The 23,206-nt window shown below is 49.4% G+C and overlaps 1 protein-coding gene across 1 annotated transcript in view; it reads left to right on the top strand.

Annotated features, from left to right (window-relative positions):
• The window catches only part of HIVEP3 (HIVEP zinc finger 3), a 379,962-nt gene that overhangs the window by 207,729 nt on the left and 149,027 nt on the right, over nt 1-23,206 (top strand). The window contains exon 3 of the mRNA XM_042996816.1: nt 8,568-8,648. The gene's annotated coding sequence lies outside the window, so the exon portion shown is untranslated. The remainder of the gene's footprint in view (nt 1-8,567; nt 8,649-23,206) is intronic.

Raw genomic sequence — 23,206 nt, 5'->3', positions numbered from 1 at the left:
TGTACGAATCAAGGGGCACCCGAGTGGCTCAGTTGGTTGAGTGTCTTACTCTTGATTTTGGCTCAGATCATGATCTCAGGGTTGTGGGATTGAACCTCCGCACTGGGCATGGAGCTTGCTTAAGATTGTCTCTCCATCTGCCCCTCTCCCCTGATCACACGCTCGCTCGCTCTCTTCTCTCCCCCTCTCTCTCTTCTCTCTCTCCGAGAAGACTGCATGAATCAAAGGTCAATTCCCAGTCTTACCATCCCCTTGCCATGGCAGGTTTTGGAGTTGGCCAAGTGTATTGCTGCAAAGAGCACACCATTATTGAGCACCTACTGTGGGGCAGGTCAGGCAGTAAGCACTTAGCATGCACTATCTCATTTAACCCTTATATGGCTGTCATTTTCCTTTTCTTACAGATGAGGAAACTGAGGTTTGGAAAGAAGCAATGACTTTGCCATGGGCGTAGCCAATAAGTAACACAGTGGAATTCAAATAGGATCCAGAGCTCCTGTCTCAGTCACTTCACTACAGTGTTCCACACCCCACTGCCAACAGGCTTCTTTTCTTCCTTCTTGGAATAGGAATGGGATGTGACCTTGGTTCACATGTGTGTCCTCTAGTCTTATTTACCCACCAGAGAGCCTCTTCACCTTAGGCTTCAGCCCACCTGTCAGAGCCTTTGAATTGAGCCAGAACTGCCATCCTGGAGAGGTCAAGTCCTTCCTTACCTCACCCAGGGCCCTCCACGGAAGCACAATTATGAGTCCCACTTTCTTATCTTCACAATGAAACCTTGTCTTTTCCCTCATAGTTGTGTCTCTAGAGGACATGGCTCTACCTTCTGTGGATGCAGAGCATCCTTTAGGCTGCTCTTGCCCGTGCCTTCGACCTGGAGGAAGACCAGGGACTCTCCAGGTCCCCAGAGGGATGGGCCAATGGAGCAGTTTGCCAGCTGGGCTCCAAAAAGTCCCAGGGGCTCTGCCTCTTCAGGGGTGGTACCACTCAGCTTCTACCAGAGCACCCCATCTTTCTCTGTTTCTTGTCCTGGGCTTCAACGTAAGTTTTATTTTCTCAGAAAAGATTCTCTGTTGAAAATTCATGGGTCCACTGGAGACACTGATACTTTTTCCGCCAAGATTCCATGTGATTTTCCATGAATAAAAAACTCCTAAATCACCGTGGCCACCAGGAGAATTGCCTCTACAGAACCATAGCTTAATGTTCTCTCTTGGGCATCATTGGAGGGCCAATAACCAGGAATAGCCATATATGCAGGAGACAGTTAAGCATATCGGTAAAAAATAGAGAAAGTTGTCCATTGTTTTGCTCGACTCTCTTGAAACAAAGACCCTGGTGACCAAGCCCTCTCAGAAAGAGGGGAGTTTGACCTTCCATGTTCCCTGGCATCTTCCTACTATTGACAATAGAACCCCTTTGATTTTACTCTTTGCCTTGGCTGCTAGGATGTCCAGAGCTAAGCTATTCAACTAGGCATCTCTCTTTATTTGTTTGTTTGTTTGCTTGTTTTTTAAATTTATTTTTGAGAGAGAGACAGAGCACGAGCAGGGGAGGGGCAGAGAGAGAGGGAGACATGGAATCCAAAGCAGGCTCCAGGCTCAGAGCTGTCAGCCCAGAGCCCGACACGGGGCTCGAAGCCATGAGCCATGAGATCATGCATAACCTGAGCCAAAGTCGGACGCTTAATTGACTGAGCCACCCAGGTGCCCCTAGGCATCTCTCTTTATAAAACATGTGTATTTCACCTTTATATAATACCTGTGCATTTCTTAAGAATTAGAAAGTAAAAACTAGTACAAGCAAGCAAAAAAAAAAAAATCTTACTCATCGTGTTAATATTTTCATCTCTTTCTTTCTATTTTTCATGTTTTATGTTCCATCTAGGTACCGTTTCATGCAATTTCATTTGCATGGGTTTTTTTTTTTTCTACTTACATAGGTGAAGTCATCCAATCTATAAAACTTTGCAGCTTGCTTTTCTAAACCTCATATCACATTCTTAAAGGATGCATCATATTCCACCAAGTAGGTCAGAGGTCAGCAAACTTGTTCTGTAAAGGACCAGAGAGTAAATATTTTAGGGTTTTGAGCCACCCTGTTTTTGTCCCCACTGTTCATTCTGCAGCTGTTGCACAAAGGCAGCCAGAGACATTGTGTGTGTGAGTGGGTGTGGTTGTGTTCCAATAAAACTTTATTTACAAAAACAGGCTGCTGGTGGGATTTGGCCGGCAGGCTGTAGTTTGCCAGCTCCTAATACTGACGTGCTCTCATTTTCACAGACCCGTTAGCCATTTTCATGTGTTGGCACTTAGATTTGCTTCCAGTATTCAGCACTTCGGTATTATAAATGAGGCTGCATGGAATTTGCATAGAATTTTTTCTCTTAGACTACATTCCTGAAAACTGGGATGACTCTGCCCCAAAGTATGGATATTTGTGAGGCAGAGCTCTTGGTGAAAGCTATGAAATTGCTTCCCAAAACATTCTGACGACTTCCACTACCAGCAGCGATGTGAAAGCGCCATTTCCCCAAACCCTGTGCGCATCGGGCATTGTCCTTGAAGACACTTACATCCAGCCCGCCCTGCCCCTTTACATCCAGACTCTGCTTTCATCTGATGTTTGAGCCTTATGCTACACTTTTATTCTTTAATCTTCCTCGTGTCCTTTTTTTTTTTTTTTTTTTTTTTTGAAGTGGGCAAGATGTAAGCAACCAGGGGTCAAGCCCAGGGGTGGGGGCACTAGGGAGGCACAAAGTCCTGAAGGTTCAGGGTGGGTGGCACTGACCAGTAGGGCTGACAGCTGTCCTTCTCTGCTGAATGAGGGACTTTGAGGAGCGGAACTTCCAGAGTCTGTGGGCCAGGTGGGAGTTGGATAAAGGAAACGTGGCGGGAAGAGAAAAGACTGGATTTGCGGGTCAGATGATTCAGGCTTCCATCAGGCTCCATGTTTGTGAGTGTGGGCAGGTTCATTGCCTCTCTGAATTGCTCATCTGTAAGGGGGACAAGGCAGTCAACTGCATAGGATTGTCATGAGGATCCCGCGTGATCTTTAATAACGAAACTTCACATAGTGCCTGGCATGTAGGAAGGACTTCATGTGCCTTTGTTAAGTGGAATTGACTTGAATGTTGGGGTCCTAGGAGTGATGGGAAATAGATCATATGGATATTTTTTAAAATCAAAGAAAGAGTATGGCTCCAGTGCATACTGCATGGTGGGCCTTCAAAATGTAACTGATGGATGGAGGGATGGAGGGGTGGAGGGATGGATGGATGGAACTTTGAAGCCGAACAGCTCCAGCTTTGTCACTTGTTAGTTACATGATCCTGGACAAAGTACCTCCCTTTCTAGGCCTCTGCTTCCTTCTCTGGAGGATGGGTTTAATAAATAAGGATATTTATGTAGTGCTCACAGATGAGGAGACTGAGCTATGGGGTGGCTCATTGCTTCAGGGTCTCACAACGGCTACCTGGGGAGACCAAGATGCCTGCCCACAGGCTGTTGTGAAGGTGAAAGAGACAAGGAATGGGAAGTCTCTGGCTCGGTAAATGTTTGTTCCTCTCCCTAAGCAGGATGGGCTGCCAGCCTCAGGGTCTTGGCTGAGGAAACGGAGCACAGGGGTTTGCAGCCCCCGCAGGGACAGGGACTGCCTCAGAGGCAGCTGCACGCCGGCTGCAAGTTGCTTGCACTGGCACTTAGGAGGAACTCTCCAAAGGGGTTCTCTAGAGACCACCCTTCCCGGGGGGCTGCTTCCCAAGCAGCTGTCTCACCTCCACAGGGCCCAGTCTGCGCTGGGGCCAAATGGAGAATATGCCTCTTCGCAGCAACATTTTGGCCTCGAGAGGGGCGCCCAGGCTGCTGTCACAAGGCGTGTCCCTAGCGGAGGCATCCAGAACCCACATGAGGGAGAGTGTGGTGGAAGGAACACCTGGCACAGGACAGTCCATAGAATGGGCTCCATCACACTGAGGGCTGCTGACCACACCGGGCTCATTGTCACTGTCACTATGGACTGGGGCCAGGGACAGGAGGCTTTACCTCCTCCATATGACATTTAATCCTTTCAGGGGGGTGGGGTGTGAGTATCCCCATTTTATGGATAAGGAAACTGAAGCAGGTACATGGAGGTAAGCACACAACTGGTGAGTGACAGAATGACAAATGAGGACTTGAATTTAATCATCTGACTCAAGAGCCCATGTTCGTAATCACCAGTCATATTTACCATCCTTCATTGGACATGAAACCTCTTGGTTTAAAATTTTTTTTTTAACGTTTATTTATTTTTGAGACAGAGAGAGAGCATGAACAGGGGAGGGGCAGAGAGAGAGGGAGACACAGAATCTGAAACAGGCTCCAGGCTCTGAGCTGTCAGCACAGAGCCCGATGCGGGGCTCAAACTCACAGACCGTGAGATCATGACCTGAGCCGAAGTCGACGCTTAACTGACCGAGCCACCCAGGCACACCAAAACCTCTTGGTTTTAGAAGAGCCTTTGAGTCCTAGAATAACCGATCTCCTTCCTGCTGGATTTGGCTATGACTCAGGAACTGGGGGACTCTAGATTCCTCGAGGCCAGAGCTCCAGCTACTCTTTGGACTTGCTCAGTCCATACTTGAATTGACTTCTTTCCAGGGAGTATGTCATCCATTCAATGATCCCACAGATGGTTATTGGGGATCTTGTGCATGCTAGGCCATTCTAGGTACAGGGATGCATCGTGAATAATTATAATTAACCCTTACTATGTAGCAGGTACTATTCTAGACGCTGCACATAGATTAGCCCATTTATTACTCACAACACCCCCATAGATAGCTATTATCCTTTCTTTATAGATGATGAAATTGAAGCACAGAGAGATTAAGTAATTTGTCCAAGATTCCACAGCCAATAAGTGTCAGAGCCAAGATTTGAACCCCGGCAGTCTGGGGTCAGCCTCAATATGTTTAACTGCCCCACACTGTTGTGGCTCTCATAGTTCCTGCCTTCAGAGAACTTACAGTCTTTCTTTTCTAATAGGCATGTTGAAATAGCACCAAAATAATTTAATTCCAGTTTGTTTGTTGAGAAGTGAACTGGGCAGTGAGAATAATGATCCTGGATTTATAAAGTACTTGACATCACAGGGCCATTGGGAAGGAGTCATGGTCACGAAAGGGTCCTTCTCCCACTTCCCACCGTGGCCTTGACTGCTGTGTGCCCTTTGGCAAGTCTTGTCACCCCTCTGAGCCTCCATTTCTTTATTTACAAAATGTGCTATCGGTACCTAGTCTAGCTGCCTCTAAGCTCTTTTGTGGAGACTGAATGACATGGCAGGTGTAAACAAGATTTCACAATAGAAAAAAAGAAAAGCACTGGGCAGGGATTTGTTATTGATCAAAGTGAAAATTTGGTGAGTTTGATGAATGAATGAATGAATGAATGAATGTTCCTAGCAGGCCTACGGCTTGGCTTGGGTAACAAATGGCTCTCTTGAGGAGATCTGTTGAAGTTCTTCAGGATCCCATCAGGGCTCTGTCCTTGGCCATGTTCCATGCTCCTGTCCCTTGAGTTATTTTGCATCTGATTCTGTGAGCTTCCAAGACTGTTTTAGCAAACACTTATTAACGTCTGTTGGGAGACAGGCCTTGTGCTAGACTCTGTGGGGAGACTGAGATGGATTTGGAATGGTCGCTGCCCTCAGACACTCACAAGCTAGGAAGAGAAATGAAGATCCTGTTTACTACTGCTAATACCATAAGCACCACAAACAACACTGACCAGCATTTATCAAGCTTTTAGCTGATGCCAGATATTGTGTTGAGCTTTTATATACATTATTTCCTTTAATCATTACAACAGTTCCACGGATTACTAAAACTCCTGTCCCATTTTACATACAAGGAAACAGAGTCAGATAGTAACTTACCCAAGTTCACACAGCTCTGAAGTTACAGAGCTGGACATGAACCTGAGAAGGAAGATGTGGATAAAAGTAATTCTATTATAAGGTAGAAACTACTGTGTATCCTACTAGAGGGGGTAAGGAGAAGCCTTTTAGCACTCGGAAAGAGACAGGAAGCAGGATGATGGTGGTGGTGATGATGGTGTTGATGGTCCTCCTGCTGTTGATGGTAGTGATGACGATATTTATGAGGATGATGGTGATGGTGTTGCTGCTGCTGTTGACGGTAACGATGACGATGGTCCTGCTGTTGATGGTAATGATGATGATATTTATGATGATGATGGTGATGGTGATGGTGTTGCTGTTGACGGTAACGATGACGATATTTATGATGATGATGGTGATGATGGCGATGGTCCTGCTGTTGACGGTAATGATGATGATATTTATGATGATGATGGTGATGGTGTTGCTGCTGCTGTTGACGGTAACGATGACGATATTTATGATGATGATGGTGATAATGGCGATGGTCCTGTTGTTGATGGTAACGATGATGATATTTATGATGATGATGGTGATAACGCCGATGGTCCTGCTGTTGACGGTAATGATGACGATATTTATGATGATGATGGTGATGGTGATGGTGCTGCTATTGACAGTAACGATGACAATATTTATGGTGATGATGGCGATGGTCCTGCTGTTGATGGTAACGATGACGATATTTATGATGATGATGGTGATAACGGCGATGGTCCTGCTGTTGACGGTAATGATGACGATATTTATGATGATGGTGATGGTGTTGCTGCTGCTGTTGACGGTAACGATGACATTTATGATAGTGATGGTGATGATGGCGATGGTCCTGCTGTTGACGGTAATGATGATGATATTTATGATGATGGTGATGGTGTTGCTGCTGCTGTTGACGGTAACGATGACATTTATGATAGTGATGGTGATGATGGCGATGGTCCTGCTGTTGACGGTAATGATGATGTATTTATGATGATGATGGTGATGGTGTTGCTGCTGCTGTTGACGGTAACGATGACGATATTTATGATGATGATGGTGATAATGGCGATGGTCCTGTTGTTGATGGTAACGATGATGATATTTATGATGATGATGGTGATAACGCCGATGGTCCTGCTGTTGACGGTAATGATGACGATATTTATGATGATGATGGTGATGGTGATGGTGCTGCTATTGACAGTAACGATGACAATATTTATGGTGATGATGGCGATGGTCCTGCTGTTGATGGTAACGATGACGATATTTATGATGATGATGGTGATAACGGCGATGGTCCTGCTGTTGACGGTAATGATGACGATATTTATGATGATGATGGTGATGATGGTGATGGTGCTGCTGTTGACGGTAATGATGATGATATTTATGATGATGATGGTGATGATGGGGATGGTGATGGTGCTGCTGTCGATGGTCATGATGATGTTATTTATGATGATGATGGTGGTGGTGGTGATGGGAATATGGGGATGAGGATGATGGCAATGATGGTGATAGTCCTCTGGTGCCCAGTTATTAAGCTTCTGCTTTATGCCAGGTCATTTCATCCTCATAACAACTTTGTGACATCAGGGTCATCATCTCTGTGTTAATCATGAGGACTCTGAGCTGGCGAAAGGCTGAGGGCCTTCCCGTGAGCAGACATCCACTCTGGGCCGGACTCAAGCCTGAGTACGTCTCACTGCAGAGCCACCACTCATCCCTGTACCAGGGTCCCTAACCTGTGGGCCATGGGGCCAGCCATCGCAGAGACGCTTCATAAATACCTATTGAATGAATATTGACTGAGTGGATTCCCAGGGGGTCAATGCCTTAAGCCCAGAAGGCATAAATAACATGTCTTGAATGAGTATGTGTAACCGTTATTTAAATATACGTGGTAGTGCTGTGATTACTAAAATACAAGTTAATTGTAAAGCATTACGTTCATTGTGCCTTTTGCATTATTCTTTATTTTCCCAATGAAAAGATACTAAGCGCATAGTTACGAGGAGTCTGGAGAGATGTTTTTGCAGAGAAACGGGTCCTGGTGCTGAAAGTGGTAGGAGACATCATGTCGTCCTGCAGGGCACGTGTAAAATGCTGTGCCTGGTGTCTGGCCCGGAGATAACTCAGAGGAGGGAGGAGACCCACCAGGATGGGGATTGGGAGCCCGTGGCGTTTGTTCTGCATCTGTAAGACCGGAGCTGTCATTCCCAGTGGCTTTCTCTCTGTAAGACCTGACACCAGCCTCTAATAGCTTTCCCAAATGGCTATCAACCGCTTGCATGAGTGAATGAATAACGAAAGAGAGAACGAGTGAATGTTGACGACCAGTGCTCGGGGAGCCCATGAGGGGCTGTGCTCCCCGAGGAGTACTTGAAAGTAAGAGTTTCCCAGCCTGAGATTCGGCTGCTGACTGGGCTTGCAGCTCTGAGAGTGGGGTTGGGAGGCCGGGGTTGCCTCCCTGGGGGAGCCTGATCTTAACCCCGTGATGCCTGTGTTGGAGAAGTGGTGATGTCTGGAGCCATTCTCAGCAGAACTGCACTCACCATTTTTGGATGCATTTTTCAAACCGAAGTGTAAGCTGACAGATGGCGATGGAATAATATTCTCACTTTCTCTACTTCCTACAGGCCTCCCTCCAACACAGTCCTTCAGGCTCTCAGAAATCTCTGACACATCTCAACCATGAGACCATGGCTGACTTTGGGCAGGTAAGCCCCCTCCATCTCTCCCCTGCCCGCCCCGCCCCCCCCCCCCGACCCAGGACGCAGAGAAATTGCAGCACAGCCCAAAGACCACTAGCTGTGCTTGTGGCCAGGAGGTAGGTGGGAGTGACTTCAGCCTTGGCAGGAGAATGGAGCCCCACACTCTGGGGAGACTTAAGGAAAAAGCTACCGAATGTCCAGAGTCCTGCGGCTAGCATTTCTGCAAATGGCAGCATATGGCGATGGGAATGTATCCTGGGATGAAAGCCAGGGAACTGGTCCTGACCCCAGGTCTGCCTTTACTGCTCAGAAAAATCTCAAGTGAGAACCTCCCTTGCTGCGTCTCTGTTTCTCTGCCTGAAAAATGAGGGAATGAGACCCAGTGAACCGGGTAGGACAGAAGCCAGCTGTTCCAGGCTCCAGCCAAGGCCATGGGATGGTGGAGAAAGGCAGTGGAAACGCCACCACAGCTGTCCGCCCCTTCCCCGTTTGATTGCTCTATGGACCTCACATCTGCAGAGAGCCTGCACTGGGTTGTGTGTGTGCTGTGTGTGTGCACGTGTGTATTTGGGGGCAGGACCTATGCCTCTTCTAGCAACCTCTGATTGAACTCCAACTCAGACATGGACGGTCGCTAGCCCCATACCTGCCCCCTCGTGGGACCACGGAACACCATGGTCACTACAGTTTGCCCAGATGGGAAGGGCAGAGTCTGCTCACGCACTGAGAGCACGCCTGCAACAGAATGTGGGCGTGAAGACCAAGCCGGGTGAGGGGCAACCAGGATGGAAGGCCACATTGACCTAAAAGTGAGGCTCTCATTAGAACCAGAGTGAGTACAAGGCCAAAGCTCATGGGCGGATCTGCAGGGCAGCGGGGGATGGCTGCCTAGGAAATAGGGCCTAGTGATGAGCGATGCATGTCAATGCCCTCAGGAAGTTTCCCATCCAAAGCAGGAGATGTGTGCCAGTAGCTACATTACAGGAAACCTGTGAAGGCAGGAGGGTTCTCTTCTGTCTGGGTTTGGCTGTGGCGGTGGTTTAGGGAAGACCATTCATTTGAAGGTGACACTTGAACTGGGCTTTGAAGGATGAAGAGAAGTTCACCAGGTTTAAAAAAAAAAAATGGAAGAAGGGCATTCTGGGCTGAGACAGTAAGTGCAAAGGTGGAGAGTGGCTGAGATGTAGACACAGGGCAGGAGGGGGTAGAAGCGAGGCCGGGAGAAGCGAACAGGCCTTTGAATGCCATGCTGAGGGGCTCGGATTGCAACCCGTAAGGTCCAGGCAGCCAACTCCGTGGTGCCAGGAGAGGCCTCTGGGCCCCGGGCAGAGACTGAGATCTAAGAGGAGGTGCTCACTAAACCTGAACAACCTGAACAACGGGGCCCAGGACAGGACACCGCTAGCTGATGTGTCTGTGGCCCTCAGATCTCCCCACGCCGAGCATCCACAGGCAGTGCAGGCCCCCTGTGCTATGGTGGAGGCCTCTCTGGTAGAGGGCTGCTGGGCTTGCCATCAGAACTCCTCATTCCCCCGCCAGGTCCTCTTGTCCTCCTTCCCCCATCTCTGCAGACCAGGCCACCCTCCAAGACAGCACCCCTTTAAGGACCCAATGCTGTTGTCAAGGCGCTTTCCAGCCCTCTCCTGCCCTAGAGTTGTTTTCGGTGTGGCGGGCAATGCCACGCAATTTTGTACTTTTACAGTTTCCTCTCTTGGCCGAACTCGGGATGCTCTGGTGTCCCTCATCTCATGAGAGAGCAGACAGAGCAGGTTCTGGGGCCCTGCAGCGCTGGGCTCCAACCCTGTGCCGTCACCCCCCTGAGGAGCAGGGTAACCAGTCTGGGCCTCAGGGCCTTCATCGCCTCGGGTTTTTCCAGGACGTGACGCCAGAGTGGGTGAAAGTCTGGCTCCCTGTCCGTCGTACAGCTGCCAGGTCCGCCCCATGCTTCTCCACCAGCTCACATCCCTGTGATGGAGCTGGGCTACCGACAGGCAGGGTAACCGAGGAGGACCTGTGAGTTTGGGGCTCAAAAGGTGGCATGAACAGTTAGCCCCTGTGCCGTAACAGGCAGGCAGGCCAATTCACTTGATTTTCCTTTTAAAAAGTTCCCTCAGCAGAACTTTCCTGACACCCCTTCCGTTCCAGGCCCTGGTGGACACTGGGAGTCCAGACAGGGATAAGATGGTCACTTCTGCAGAAGAGACATGCGAACAAATAAATTGCAGTGCACCGTAAGAGAGGAAAAGCACTGGGGAGGAGGGGCGTGTGGGCTGGCCCTGGAGGGATCGTGGGAGTCTCAGCTCCGGAGGATACGGGGAGGGAGACAGGATGTTCCGGGCAGAGGGACCAGCATGGGCAAAGCATGGCCATAGGAAGCATCTTGGTGTTGTGGGACATTGGCGTTGGGGTTTGTGACGATCTGCCCTGCAGGGGTTCCCATCACAGAGAGGCATTCAAGGAAGCCTAGCACCCTGCCCCCTTGTCAGCTCGGGAGGGTCACGTCCAGGGCCAGGCTCCACAGTTTAAGAAGAATAGCATTGGGGCGCCTGGGTGGCTCAGTCAGTTGAGCATCCGACTTCGGCTCAGGCAGGTCGTGATCTCGCGGTTGGTGGGTTCGGGCCCTGCATTGGGCTCTGTGCTGACAGCTCAGAGCCTGGAACCTGCTTCGGATTCTGTGTCTCCTCTCTGGGCCTCCCCCTCTCGTTCTCTCTCTCTCTCTCTCTCTCTCAAAAATAAATAAACATTAAGGAAAATTTTTAAGATAAGGATAGCCTCACCAAGCTCCATGATGAGGCCTGATAAGCAACCTCTAGTGCCAGAGGCAGTGAGGAGCTTCTAAGGCTCCGGCTGAGGGCACACAGCCACCCACAGCTCTGAACTGGCCCTGGACACGTTGTTGCTGCATTTGTGCTAGGAGCGGGGGTGGAGATGAGGGAAACTTGGTCCCTGCCCCTAGTGTAGACAGTGAGGCCCAGGCTCTCGTGTGCCGGTGCTGCAGAAGCTCTAAGGGGGGGGCCGTTCGAGGAGCTCTGGGACCGTAGAGAAGGGGAAGCCAGAGGGCATCCTGAGGAGGGAATCTTAGCCAGATGGTTATAATAAAAATAGTTCTAGAAATGAATGATTACTTAGCACTTACTACCCGTCAGGCACCGTCCTAAGGGTTTTGCGTGGATTGACGCTTCACTTGCACAAGTCCACAAAGCAGGCGATCTTATCATCCTCCTGTACCGATGAGGATCCCCGATGCACAGACAGGCTGAGTAACTGTCCCAGGCATGCACAGCTGAGAAGTAACCTAGCCAGGCTGAACCCAGGCGTTCTGGCCTCAGAGTGCCTGCTCGAATGACCGAGGGTAGCCTAAACACTAAGACCTCTCTAAGAACTAGAGGCACGGGCAGGGTTGGGACTATACTTTGCTCTAGCCCATAGTAGGTACTCAGTAAAAACGTGTTCACGGACAAGAATGCACAAATGCATGGATGAAATGACCCGGAAAGAGTTGGGGCAGAAAATGGGGGTGGGGACAGGATGGGGACAGACACCATAGACAGAGGCTGTGCAGCCAGAGCAAAGGCCTCAGGTCCCCAGCTGGGGTTGCCTGCAGGCACTTCCAGGTCTGGAGCTGGACCAGACTGGATAAAAGAGAGTTTGAATGGCAGCCTCTCTGGCCAACCCTCCCTGTCCTGAAGGCCTGGCACCTTCCGCTGCAGCCCTCCCTCCCCACCCTGTCCCACATCAGGAAAGGGCGGGCACTGTGCTGTTCATGTCCGCACACCACTCTTTGTCACCCATTCCCTCAAAGTCTCCTGGGGACTGATCTGGCAACAGGACCACAAGTCCCCAGAGGCAAGGGAGGCATGCACCACCCAAGAGGGGCCCAGGGAAGACAGTTCAAAAGTTGTTCCCATAAGAAATTGCTTTCTGACAGAGACTTCAAGGAGCAGGTGTTTTCAAAGAACTTCTCTTCAAGCTCTGTGGGCTATGGATGGAAAACCAGGCTTGGGACCCAACTCTGTGGCTTCCTAGCTGGGTGCCCTTGGGTGATGAATTTGCTTCTCTGTACCTCAGTTTCCAGCTCCATAAAGTGGGAATAAAAACAACTACAGAATTAAAGGGGGCAAGGTTTGGGGCAACTCCTGTACAAGACCAGATTCAGTGAAAGGTTGGGTTCTCGACTTCCTGCTTTGCTTCTGGGGCCTCAGTTTCCTCCATGAAATGAAGGTTGGAAAACATTGATGTTTAATACCAGCTAGCTTTGACATCTTAGGATTCAAAGTTGCCAATGCCAGTCAACCGGATACCTAAATATATTCACATACACACACACATATAGGCTACATGCCTTAGGGGTGTACATTGTAATCATTTTTATAAATTTAAAATGTATATTAAATTACATTTAATATAAATGTATAACTTACAGTGTCTTGTATAGTGTTTCCTTCTTTTTTTTTATTAAAAAAAATTTTTTTAATGTTTATTTAGTTTTGAAGGAGAGAGAGAGAGAGAGAGAGAGAGACAGAGCATGAGCGGGGGAGGGGCAGAGAGAGAGGGAGGCACGGAATCCGAAGCAGGCTCCAGGCTCAGAGCTGTTCAGCACAGAGCCCGATGCGGGGCTTGAACTCACGAGCTGTGAGATCATGACCTGGGCTGAAGTCGGACGCTTAACCGACTGAGTCACCCAGGTGCCCCTAAAAATTTTTTTTAAATGTTTCTTTATTTTTGAGAGAGAGAGACACACAGAATGCAAGCGAGAGAGGGGCAGAGAGAGAGAGAAACACAGAATCTGAAGCAGGCTCCAGGCTCTGAGCTGTCAGCACAGAGCCCGATGCGGGGCTCGAACCCATAAACCCTGAGATCATGACCTGAGCCGAAGTCAGACGCTTAACTGACTGAGCCACCCAGGCGCCCCTATAGTATTTTCTTCTGATTACAAGAGTAATGCATATTTATTGAGAGCATTTTGGAAAGTACGGGAAGACTCACCCACCATTCCACGTGGAAGACCGAGATACAGCCTCTCAGGTATTTAGTGAATTCCTCTCCCACATTTTTCCTTTGCACATATCTTTTAAAGATCTGTTTGGGATTCTACTCTGCCTTCTATTTTTTCACTCAAGCTGAGCTATGGGAGCAGGGCCCTGGGCAGGGCTGCTGTCCCCGAGCTGGGAGGAACCGGGGCCAGCTGCTTCCACAGCTGTTCTGCACAGGCTCCTGGGCTCCTGCCCTGGAGGCTGGCTGGAGGCATCTGACCCTCCGATGTTCTGTGTCGCTGGCGGCTGCACATTCCCCACTAATTTTAGCCTAGCCTCTCGGGCCTGCTGGCCTTGGGGCCCGCACATAATGGACGCCTTGTGTAGACAGCTGCCGACGGTGCAGGAAGAAGCGTCCCACCTTAAAATGTTCCTCGTCACCGGCCAGTCCTCCGCTCTCGGAGAACAAGCCGGCTCCCTGTTCCTTCTCCCACCAGGAAGGGGCCGTTGTTGACGTTCATGGCCCAGCAGCCTGGACCCGGCGGGCAGGTGATTGCTTCTGTGGACGGGGCCGTGTTTTTACAGGACAGGCTTTGGTTGGAGCTGGAACAGCTGAGAGACTTCCCGAGAAATTGCTGGGTGGTGGGTTTGCAGCAAGGCAGTGGGGTGTCCGAAATGTCCCTCGGTGTGTGTGTAGAGCCGCCTGGAGCCCCACCGCGATGCTTTACCTCTGTCGAGCACGTACGAATGTACAGTGTCCTCTGACATCCCAATTTCTCCTGGCGACGTGTGCATTGGTGACAGTGCTCCCCTGTTACAGGAAGGGAACTGAGGTTGAGAGGGGGAAGCAATTTGCTCCCGGTCACCCAGCAAGCCCGCGGCAGGGACGTGGGTCTCTCGCGCTCCAAGTCTGGGGCTCTTGCCTTTCATCGGCACCATCCAGGGGAGCCGTTCCACCAAGTCCGTACCCATCCGCTCTCCGTCTCTTATGTTTGGTGCTGTCTTTCCCAAACGAGGTCCTTGAATTGTCACCTTAAAAGTCAGAACCGTTCATTGAAAATAAATATAGCTCGCTGGCCTGTTTCTACAGCACAGATCTGATCACGGAAGACTTTGACTTCAGAAGGCAGGAAGTCTCTCTTTGCCCACGTGCCGTAGCCTGACGTCCAGCTTCCGCACCTTGCTCCCTGCCGGACCCCGCAAGTGGGGGCTCCCGCAGCACGTAGACATCTCTCTCGTGGCACCTAGGTAGGGCTGGGGATTTTTCCTCGTGATCTGCTTCCTGACCAGAATGGAGCTCCACGGGCCGGAGACCCGCGAGCTGCTCATCTGAATGTCCCTGGGGTCTGCTCCGGGCCAAAGTGTCAAGCCCAGTAAATGTATTGGCCCCCAACCCACCATTCTTCATGAGAAACCGGATCTTTAATCCAGCCTTAGAGCTAAGCCAAGGCCTGCCCGGCAGCTGCCAGCCCAATAAGGAAGTGACTGCTTGGCTGGACTCCCGGGAGGGACCTGCTGGGCCAAGAAACCCCGACCCTGTGCAGGCTGGGCAGAAGAAAACGGGAGGGCGTCCCCAGGTTTGTGCTGGAGACCAAGCCCTGTCCCCATGCAAATCTTCCGCCTCCCCATCCCCCACTCCCCCATCCTCTGGTGACAATATAGCCTGGGTCATGTGTTCCCCAGCCCGGACAGTGGCTCTTTGACCAAGTATGATGCTCTTCAGGAACAATCCATGGGCATCACATGCTGCTCTGGGGAAGAAAAGTACTCTAGTGACTATCTTGGTTTAGTCAGGGCAGGACCCGTGCTCTCTGACTCCATGTGGGACTCCTGTCGGGGCCATGGCCCCTCAGCCTCCCGAACTTGGGTGCTTTGGATGTGGTTATAGGAGAGGCAAGGCATTTAGAGTCCCACAGGCTCAGCTCCAGCCAGTCCTAAGTCCTGCCTCTTAGGGACAGGGGCGATGGGTTCCATCTCTCTGGACTTCAGTTTCTTTTCTGCAGAATGGGACTGGTGACAGCAGCCTTTCAGGGCTGTTATATCTTACAGGAAGGGGCTTTTCAAAAAGTGCAGCAGCATAGCTCGCACAGCATGACTGCCTGTGTTCCCTTTTCTGGAGGGCTCTCCAGGCCTCGAGAGCCTCCCTGAAAAGTGCCCAGGCTGCTGGGTGAGGGTTGGTCTCAGGGGGAGGTGCGGGGAGAGGTCGCACACGGCACATCCATCTAGCTGTGACCATTTCTCTGATTCTGACATGGTCTTCGGGGGTTGGCCAAAGACAAGGAGGAGGAGAAAAACTCCTCTTGTTTTCTGATGGAAGTCTGTGAAAAGTGAATTTTTGCGATAGAGTCATTTCACTTTCCTTTTGGCTTTCTAGAGAGATGACTTTTGCTCATTTGTTCATTCATCCATTCATCCTACAAGTCTCTCCATGGCCTCGGCCGCCTGTCAGATGGGTCAAGGGACGCCCTAACAGGACGTGTGGGGGCCCTGCCTTTAGAGAGCCCAGTACGGAACCAATACATGTAGTTCAGGGTGAGAAGTGACATAGGAAAGGCACAGTGTTGGGTGAGGGTGTGGTCATTTCCTGCAGGGCTGGTTGGAAAGAGGCACCAAAGTGAGCCCGTTAGAAAGCATAGAGGTAGCAGGCCCTAGTCTCCAAAGAAAGAAAAGCATAAACTACCCAAGAATAAACTTAAGAAGGTGATGTGAATTGGTCTATAAATTAAATAAAATCCCAACTTTTTTTCATAAAATTATTAGAAAGTAAAATAAACATGGGGGAAGAGCCTAGAAAAAGTCAGTTGTTGGGGTGCCTGGGTGGCTCAGTCGGTTAAGTGTCCGACTTCGGCTCAGGTCATGATCTCGCGGTCTGTGAGTTCGAGCCCCGCATCAGGCTCTGTGCTGACAGCTCAGAGCCTGGAGCCTGCTTCAGATTCTGTGTCTCCCTCTCTCTCTGACCCTCCCCCGTTCATGCTCTGTCTCTCTCTGTCTCAAAAATAAATAAACGTTAAAAAAAATTAAAAAAAAAAAAAGAAAAGAAAAAGTCAGTTGTTGGTAAAAGAATAAAACTTTGGCTCAATGGATGGAACAGAGAGTCCAGAAGTAGCCATAAGTGAGCACAGCACTCAGGATGAGAGTCGAAAAGGCAAAAGATTCCTCATACGCTCTCAAGGCAACCAGCTAGTTGTTTGCAGAAGAAAAACAAAACAAAACAAAACAAAACTGGATCCATACCTCAGTCCTGGTGCCAAAATAAATTTCTAGGTGATAAAAAAAAAAAAGCATGAAGCCATAAAGATATTAGGAGAAAAACAACGAGGGAATTTTTGTATCGTATCAAGTTGGAGACTGGGTCCTTAAGTGTAAAACAAATCCAGAAGTCGTGGTAGAATATAATTAAAGGCCCTGTGGGGAGAAACCACAATAATGAAGGCCAAAGGGTGATGCCAAACTAAGAAAAGTGTCTCAACATATGTCTGACGGGCAGAGCGTTACTAACAGCAGTGTAGAAAGAGCTCGTAAATGAAGTGAAGACAAGTCAGTAGAAAAAGGGGCTGGCAACTTGCGAACAGACCGTTGGCTGGGCCCTTAGTAAGTGCCGAATAAACGTTAGCTATTTTATTTTCCAATAAGGATGTTCCTCGTAGTATTGTTTATGATAGTGAATAATAGGAAACAACCACACTGGCCATCAGTAGGGAACTACTGGTTAATAACTGAACACACGCTCACAGAGAGGCAGCCACCTGGACATGGCTTTATTTACAGACACGGAAAGGCACCTCTCACGTATTAATGGGTGACGTCTGTTTTTAAAAAGTTATCAGAAAGAGGGGTCCCTGGGTGGTTCAGTCGGTGAGGCATCTGACTCTTGATTTTGGCTCAGGTCACGATCTCACGGTTTGTGAGATTGAGCCCCGCGTCCCGCTCCCTGCTCAGCATGGAGCCTGATTGGGAATCTCTCTCTCTGCCTCTCCCCTGCATGCACTTGCTCTCTCTCTCTCTCTCTCTCAAAATGAATAAATAAACATTTTTAAAAATGTTTAAAAAATCAAATAAAATAATAAAAAAGATTATCAAAAAGAATATGGAAGGTATGTTCCAAAAGGCATAAAAGTATACATCTGTGTATCTAGAAAAGTTTAGTTAATTCTTGTTATTCACAGCAGTTATGTTCTATGATGTTCCCACAAACACTGAATTAGTGAGAGCTGAGCCATTGCTCCTAGGAGGAATACAGCATTAGGTTCCTACGAGCCTCTGGTCACAACGTTCTTGTCAACTGATCGACACGTAATGTTATTTTATGTGGGTCTCTGTCAACAACACCTTAGTTAATAGATATTGTTAATTCGTTAACACTGAGCTCATGGCCAACGGTAACGTAACTCATGGCTGAAGGCAGCTTATCTAACACATGTGTTTTCTCTGTTAAGACACATCACAGAGAAATCACCAACAAAATGCATAAAAATGCAACCCAAAAAAATGGCACTGAAAAGACTGTTAAAAGGATACTTGTTTACACACGAGAGCTTCAAGGAGAAGGTAGCACCGTGCTTCTTGACCTCTGCTGGAAAGATGCACGTTGGGTGGCTCACATTTTTTTTTAATTTTTTTTTAACGTTTATTTATTTTTGAGAGAGAGAGAGAGAGACAGAGCATGAACGGGGGAGGGGCAGAGAGAGAGGGAGACACAGAACCGGAAGCAGGCTCCAGGCTCTGAGCCATCAGCCCAGAGCCCGACGCGGGGCTCAAACTCACGGACCGTGAGATCGTGACCTGAGCTGAAGTCAGACGCTTAACCGACAGAGCTACCCAGGCGCCCTGGGTGGCTCACATTTTTCACTGCTCTGCTCATGTCTGCAAATGACCACAAGAGTACCATGAATATTGATTTGGGCGGGGGGGGGGGGTTACAAATAAAGTTTAGAAAGTAGGTGAATTTGCAAACACAGACTCTGGGAATAATGAGGTTGGACTGTATCTGGAAATGCGTCGTGTTAGTGGTAGTTACCTGAGGGTCAGCATTTTCCCCTTCCTCCTTGTACTTTACCTTTTTATAGTGGGCATGTATGAGCAATAGAGGCCAAAGCAATAAGTTTCCTTTTTAATTTTGGGAAGCAAAACTTATTACCAGTGGTATTCCATTGTCAAGATAAAATCCAAACTTGTTAGGATAATGAAAACAGCTATTACTTTAATCCATTGTTTATGATGCACCACACAGACTTCTAAGCCCTTTACCTATAGTAATCCGTGTACTTGTCACCAAGAGGGATAGATACCAGGAACGTTTTCACTTTACAGCTGAGAAAATGGAGGCAGAGAGAGGTCACGTAACTTGCCCAAGGTCCCAGTTAATAAGGTTTGTTTTTATGTTTTACTTATTTTTGAGGGAGAGTGAGCGTGAGCAGAGAAGGGCCAGAGAGAGAGGGGAACAGAGGATCCGAAGCGGGCTCTACGCTGATGGTGTCACGCCCAATGTGGGGCTCGAACTCGCAAACCATGAGATCATGACCTGAGCCGAAGGTGGGCATTCAGCCAACTGAGCCACCCAGGTGCCACGAGGTCCCGGTTAATAAGACCAGAGTCTAGATTGGAACCCTGGCAGTCTGACTCCAGAAGCCATATTTTAAACCAAAATTCTGGCACTGGGTTGCAGAGATGCCCAGGAGCATCTGACTACATCCTTGTCCCCAGACACCTCCAGTCTAGATTACATGCGCACCAGGCACTGGGGGTTCATGGAGGGGAGGTCCTTTCCAGCCCAGCCTGAGGGCTTAGAGAAGGTGGTAGGGGCCAGCACTCCACAGTCTGGCCCCCCTTCCTTTCTTAACTCCATACAGGTATTACACCCTCCCTCCCACTAGAGGATTCCGTGCCCCGCCACACCCAACCGTCCCCCCGTCCTTGAGCCTGCCATGCCTTCTCACACTTTGGGGCCTTCTGCCCATCCCCCAAGGCTCAGCTCAAAAGTCACCTTCTTTCTCAAGCCATCAGGAAGAAAAGAAGCAAGGGCTCCTTCTCCTGGTTGCCCTTCTATCTTTGAACTCTATGGCCGCTATCTCTACTCACCCATCCATCTACCCGCCTGCAACGAGCTTGTCTGAGATCCTGTCTTTGGATCCCCAGCACCCAGCATGTTCCTCACACATTTGATCTATCAATCCAAGTGTGTTGAATGACTAGTTAAACAAACAGTTGGAAATACCGAAGATTATGAGATCCCCCAAAGATCTAGGCAAGCCGGATTGTAACACAGTTGTTGTTGAAGGCCGCCAAAGCTCTGGAGGGTTCTGGAGGGCTGAGCTGTCTGGCCAGGAGCCTCTCTGACCACAGAATCAGGAGGCAGAGCGGACAAGGCTGCAAGACCATTAGCCAGGGTGTTGTTTCTGTGGCTTCTGAAAAACCCCCACCCCAGTGGGATAGACTAAGAAAGGTCCCATTCAGCTTCTCTTGGCATTTCCAAGGGAAAAGATGGGGTTTGGATTGGCTGGGCCAGGGACATCTTTTCTAAAATAGCTTCATGCATATTCAACTGCTCCCTGAAATAGTTGAGTGGCTATTTTAAGCAGCTTCTACTCAGATGCCCACACATAATGGCATCTACCTTGAGCATGTAAACCAGTAAGAAGCAAAGAAAAGGGTACGGGAGGACAATGTTAGGAGGCTTTTGATGGATTCCTACCACTCCTCCCCCACCCCTTAATGTGTTTTCTTCTCAGGGACTCTCTTGCATGAAATTGAAAGTCATGGTTACTATGACAACTCACTAGAGGAGTTTTCCCATCCAGTGACCTCACCCGCCCAGATCTCAGAGAACACAACTGCTCCAGGGCAGCGGTACCTTGAGGCTCAGTAACAGAAGTCCATAGCAGAAGTCAGTTCGTTTGCTCCGGAGAAAGCTCCTCAGTGCCCACCTCTTCGTGCTTTACACACAATTCTAACAGGTTCCGGCAGATTGGAAGTGGAGGCCGGGGCAAGACTGGGAGACGTGGGACCCAGCTGTGGGGGTGGGGGGGGGCGGGGGTGTGTGAGGTTACAACAGATAATCCAGCTGTAAGGGTGAAGAGAGAACACCTCCACGAAGGAAATAGTCATTAACAAATATGTACTGAAACATCAGCGTCCCCTGTGCCGTTTGCTGGGGAAATGAAGAGAAATAAGGCACCGGTCATCAAAGGAACAGGAAAATGAACAATTGTAAGTGTATTTATCTAAGCTCTAACTTTGTTGCCCCCTCCACCCCCCCCCCCAAAAAAAACAAAGATTCAAAAAAGAAGTTGGAAATACAATGGAGGAAGTGCCACCATGGTGAGGTGAGGACCCAGGACCCCCAAAGGAAGGAGACAGGTCTGCTGGGGAGGTGAGGCTTGGGCAGAGCAACGTGAGCTTCCTTGTAAGACAAGCAGGCGGTGGTCTCTGTTCCAGGTGACAGGCTCAGCGCCCGCAAAGGAGCGGAGGTGGGAAAGAGCGGGTCCCCTTGGGGAATGCCCAGAGCAGGGGGGGGGGGCTGCAGCGCGGCACCGAGGAGGAGGTGAAGCACTGACAAGAGGCGGGAGAGACCACGCAGCCACGTCTCTGGGGCTGTGGAGGCTCTGCTCCATCAGAAGCACTCTCTGGGGCCCCCTCACCTTTGGTCAGAGACCCCTACCCACCTAGTTACGTCTGAAGGTCTCCCTGTGCCATAAACGTTGAATAACGATTGGAAGAAGATGAGATTGCGTTAAAAGCTTCCCAGTAAGAGGGGTGACTGCGAGAAGGAGTGAGAAGTTCATTCCAGCTTCGCAGGCGAGGTATCAGGAAAAGGAAATGACCGGGGAGGAAGCCCTGGGTCCCAGCAGGAGGGCTGTGATGGGGAGGGAACCTACACAGGCGCAGCCGGCTCAGCTGTATGTCAAGTGGAAGACATGGCTTATTTTACATGTCTGTATTTGTATTCATCCTGTTGCCCCGTCATCACCCAGAAAAGGTTCTGTTTTGTTTTGTTCGGGGCACCCGCAGAAAGGTGGGAAAGTGTGTGATACCTTTTAGAAGGGTTTGGGTGACAGCCACAGATGCAGCTCGGGAGGTAAGCTTCGGCTGTCTGCGGGATACCTGGCAAGGCCCGGCCTGCCCACGCGTGACTCCTGAGCTGGCTTCTGTGGAGCCTTCAGGAGCCCTCAGCAAGAGTCCTGGTGTCCAGAGGTGGCTACATCTGTCTGTCCTGTCCATCCCCTGTCGTCCCTCCATCTGTATGCAGCTTCTTTATTCTCCATTTGTCCGTTCGGTCATTCATTCATTCATTCACTCATTCAGTCGGAGCTTCAGACGGGGAAGTCATTGGCACAGAGAATGGTTTCTTTGCTGAATTTTCAGGGATCTGTGATACCCCTGGAATTATGAGAGAAGGAACACGTCCCCTGTGTTTATCTTCTGAAGGGACTGTGCATAGCTTTCAACAGATTCTCAAAGGGGCAGGTGGCCCCCCAAAGGCCGAGAACCACTGCTAGAGATAGGAATTATTTTATTTTAATTGAAAACAGATGATTTCACCTTTTGATAGTCAAGCAAGGTGAAGGAGTGCTGAGTGAAATCCCCAGTTCTGTGCAGAGCTAAGATGATAAAGTGACCCTGGGGACTCTACTAGGGTCCCCAGCTTTGCTGTATACCTAGTGTGTATGCACAGTGCAGCTGAGCTGGGCCCAGAGGCCTTCCGAGCATCAAGGGAGGACAAGATCCCCAACCTAAGACTCCTCTCTGTTTCTCTCTCTTCCCAACGACAGTCTCTCTGCAAGGCCCCTTTCCAGCCTGTACTTGGCAGAAAGTGAGGAGGCCCTTCTGCTTTGGATAGATTTAGAAAGCTGGAAGAAATCTGAGAAAGGAGAAAGCATATGAGCTGGAGTTGCAGAGGTCTGGATACTGAATAGGGCTTTGAAGGGAAGGGGAAGCTGAAGTTTATTGATCAGTTATGAAAGTCAGGTTATCGTCCTTGTCTGGAAAACCTCCAGTGGCTTTTCTGTCTCTGTAAAAGCCGGAGGTCTTATAAATGCCTTCAGAGCCCCAGTGATGTGGCTGCCAATGACTTCTTATATATCCCATGTCCTCTGGCCTCCATACTGTTCCTCAGACTCTGGCCTCAGGGCCTTTGCACTTGCTGTTTCCTCTGTAAGGAAAAATATACACACGATTCCTTCAGGTTTTTACTTAAATGTCTCCTTCTCCGTGAACCCCTCTCTGACCCCTATTTAAAATGGCAAGGGTGCCATTTAAAGGTGGCTCAGTCAGTTGAGTGTCCGACTGGCTCAGGTCATAACCCCATGGCTTGTGGGTTCGAGGCCTGCATCGGGCTCTCTGCTGTCAGCACAGAGCCCGCTTCAGATCCTCTGTCCCCCTCTCTCTCTCTGCCCCTCTCCTGCTCACTCTCTCACCCTCAAAAACAAATAGACATAAATGAAGTAAAATAAAACAGAATAGCAAAACGTCCTACTGTCACTACCCCATCTCCTACTTTGCTCTTCTTAATGGCATTCATCACCGTCTAACTTGACCTGGTCTATTGTTATTCCCAGTGCCTGAGACCGTGCTTGGCCCATAGTCGATGCTAAA

The sequence above is a fragment of the Panthera tigris genome, chromosome C1 (genome assembly GCF_018350195.1).
Source record: "Panthera tigris isolate Pti1 chromosome C1, P.tigris_Pti1_mat1.1, whole genome shotgun sequence".
Lineage (NCBI taxonomy): Eukaryota > Metazoa > Chordata > Mammalia > Carnivora > Felidae > Panthera > Panthera tigris.
Note: the sequence above shows the minus strand (reverse complement) of the source record. Positions and strands in the feature narration are given on the sequence as shown.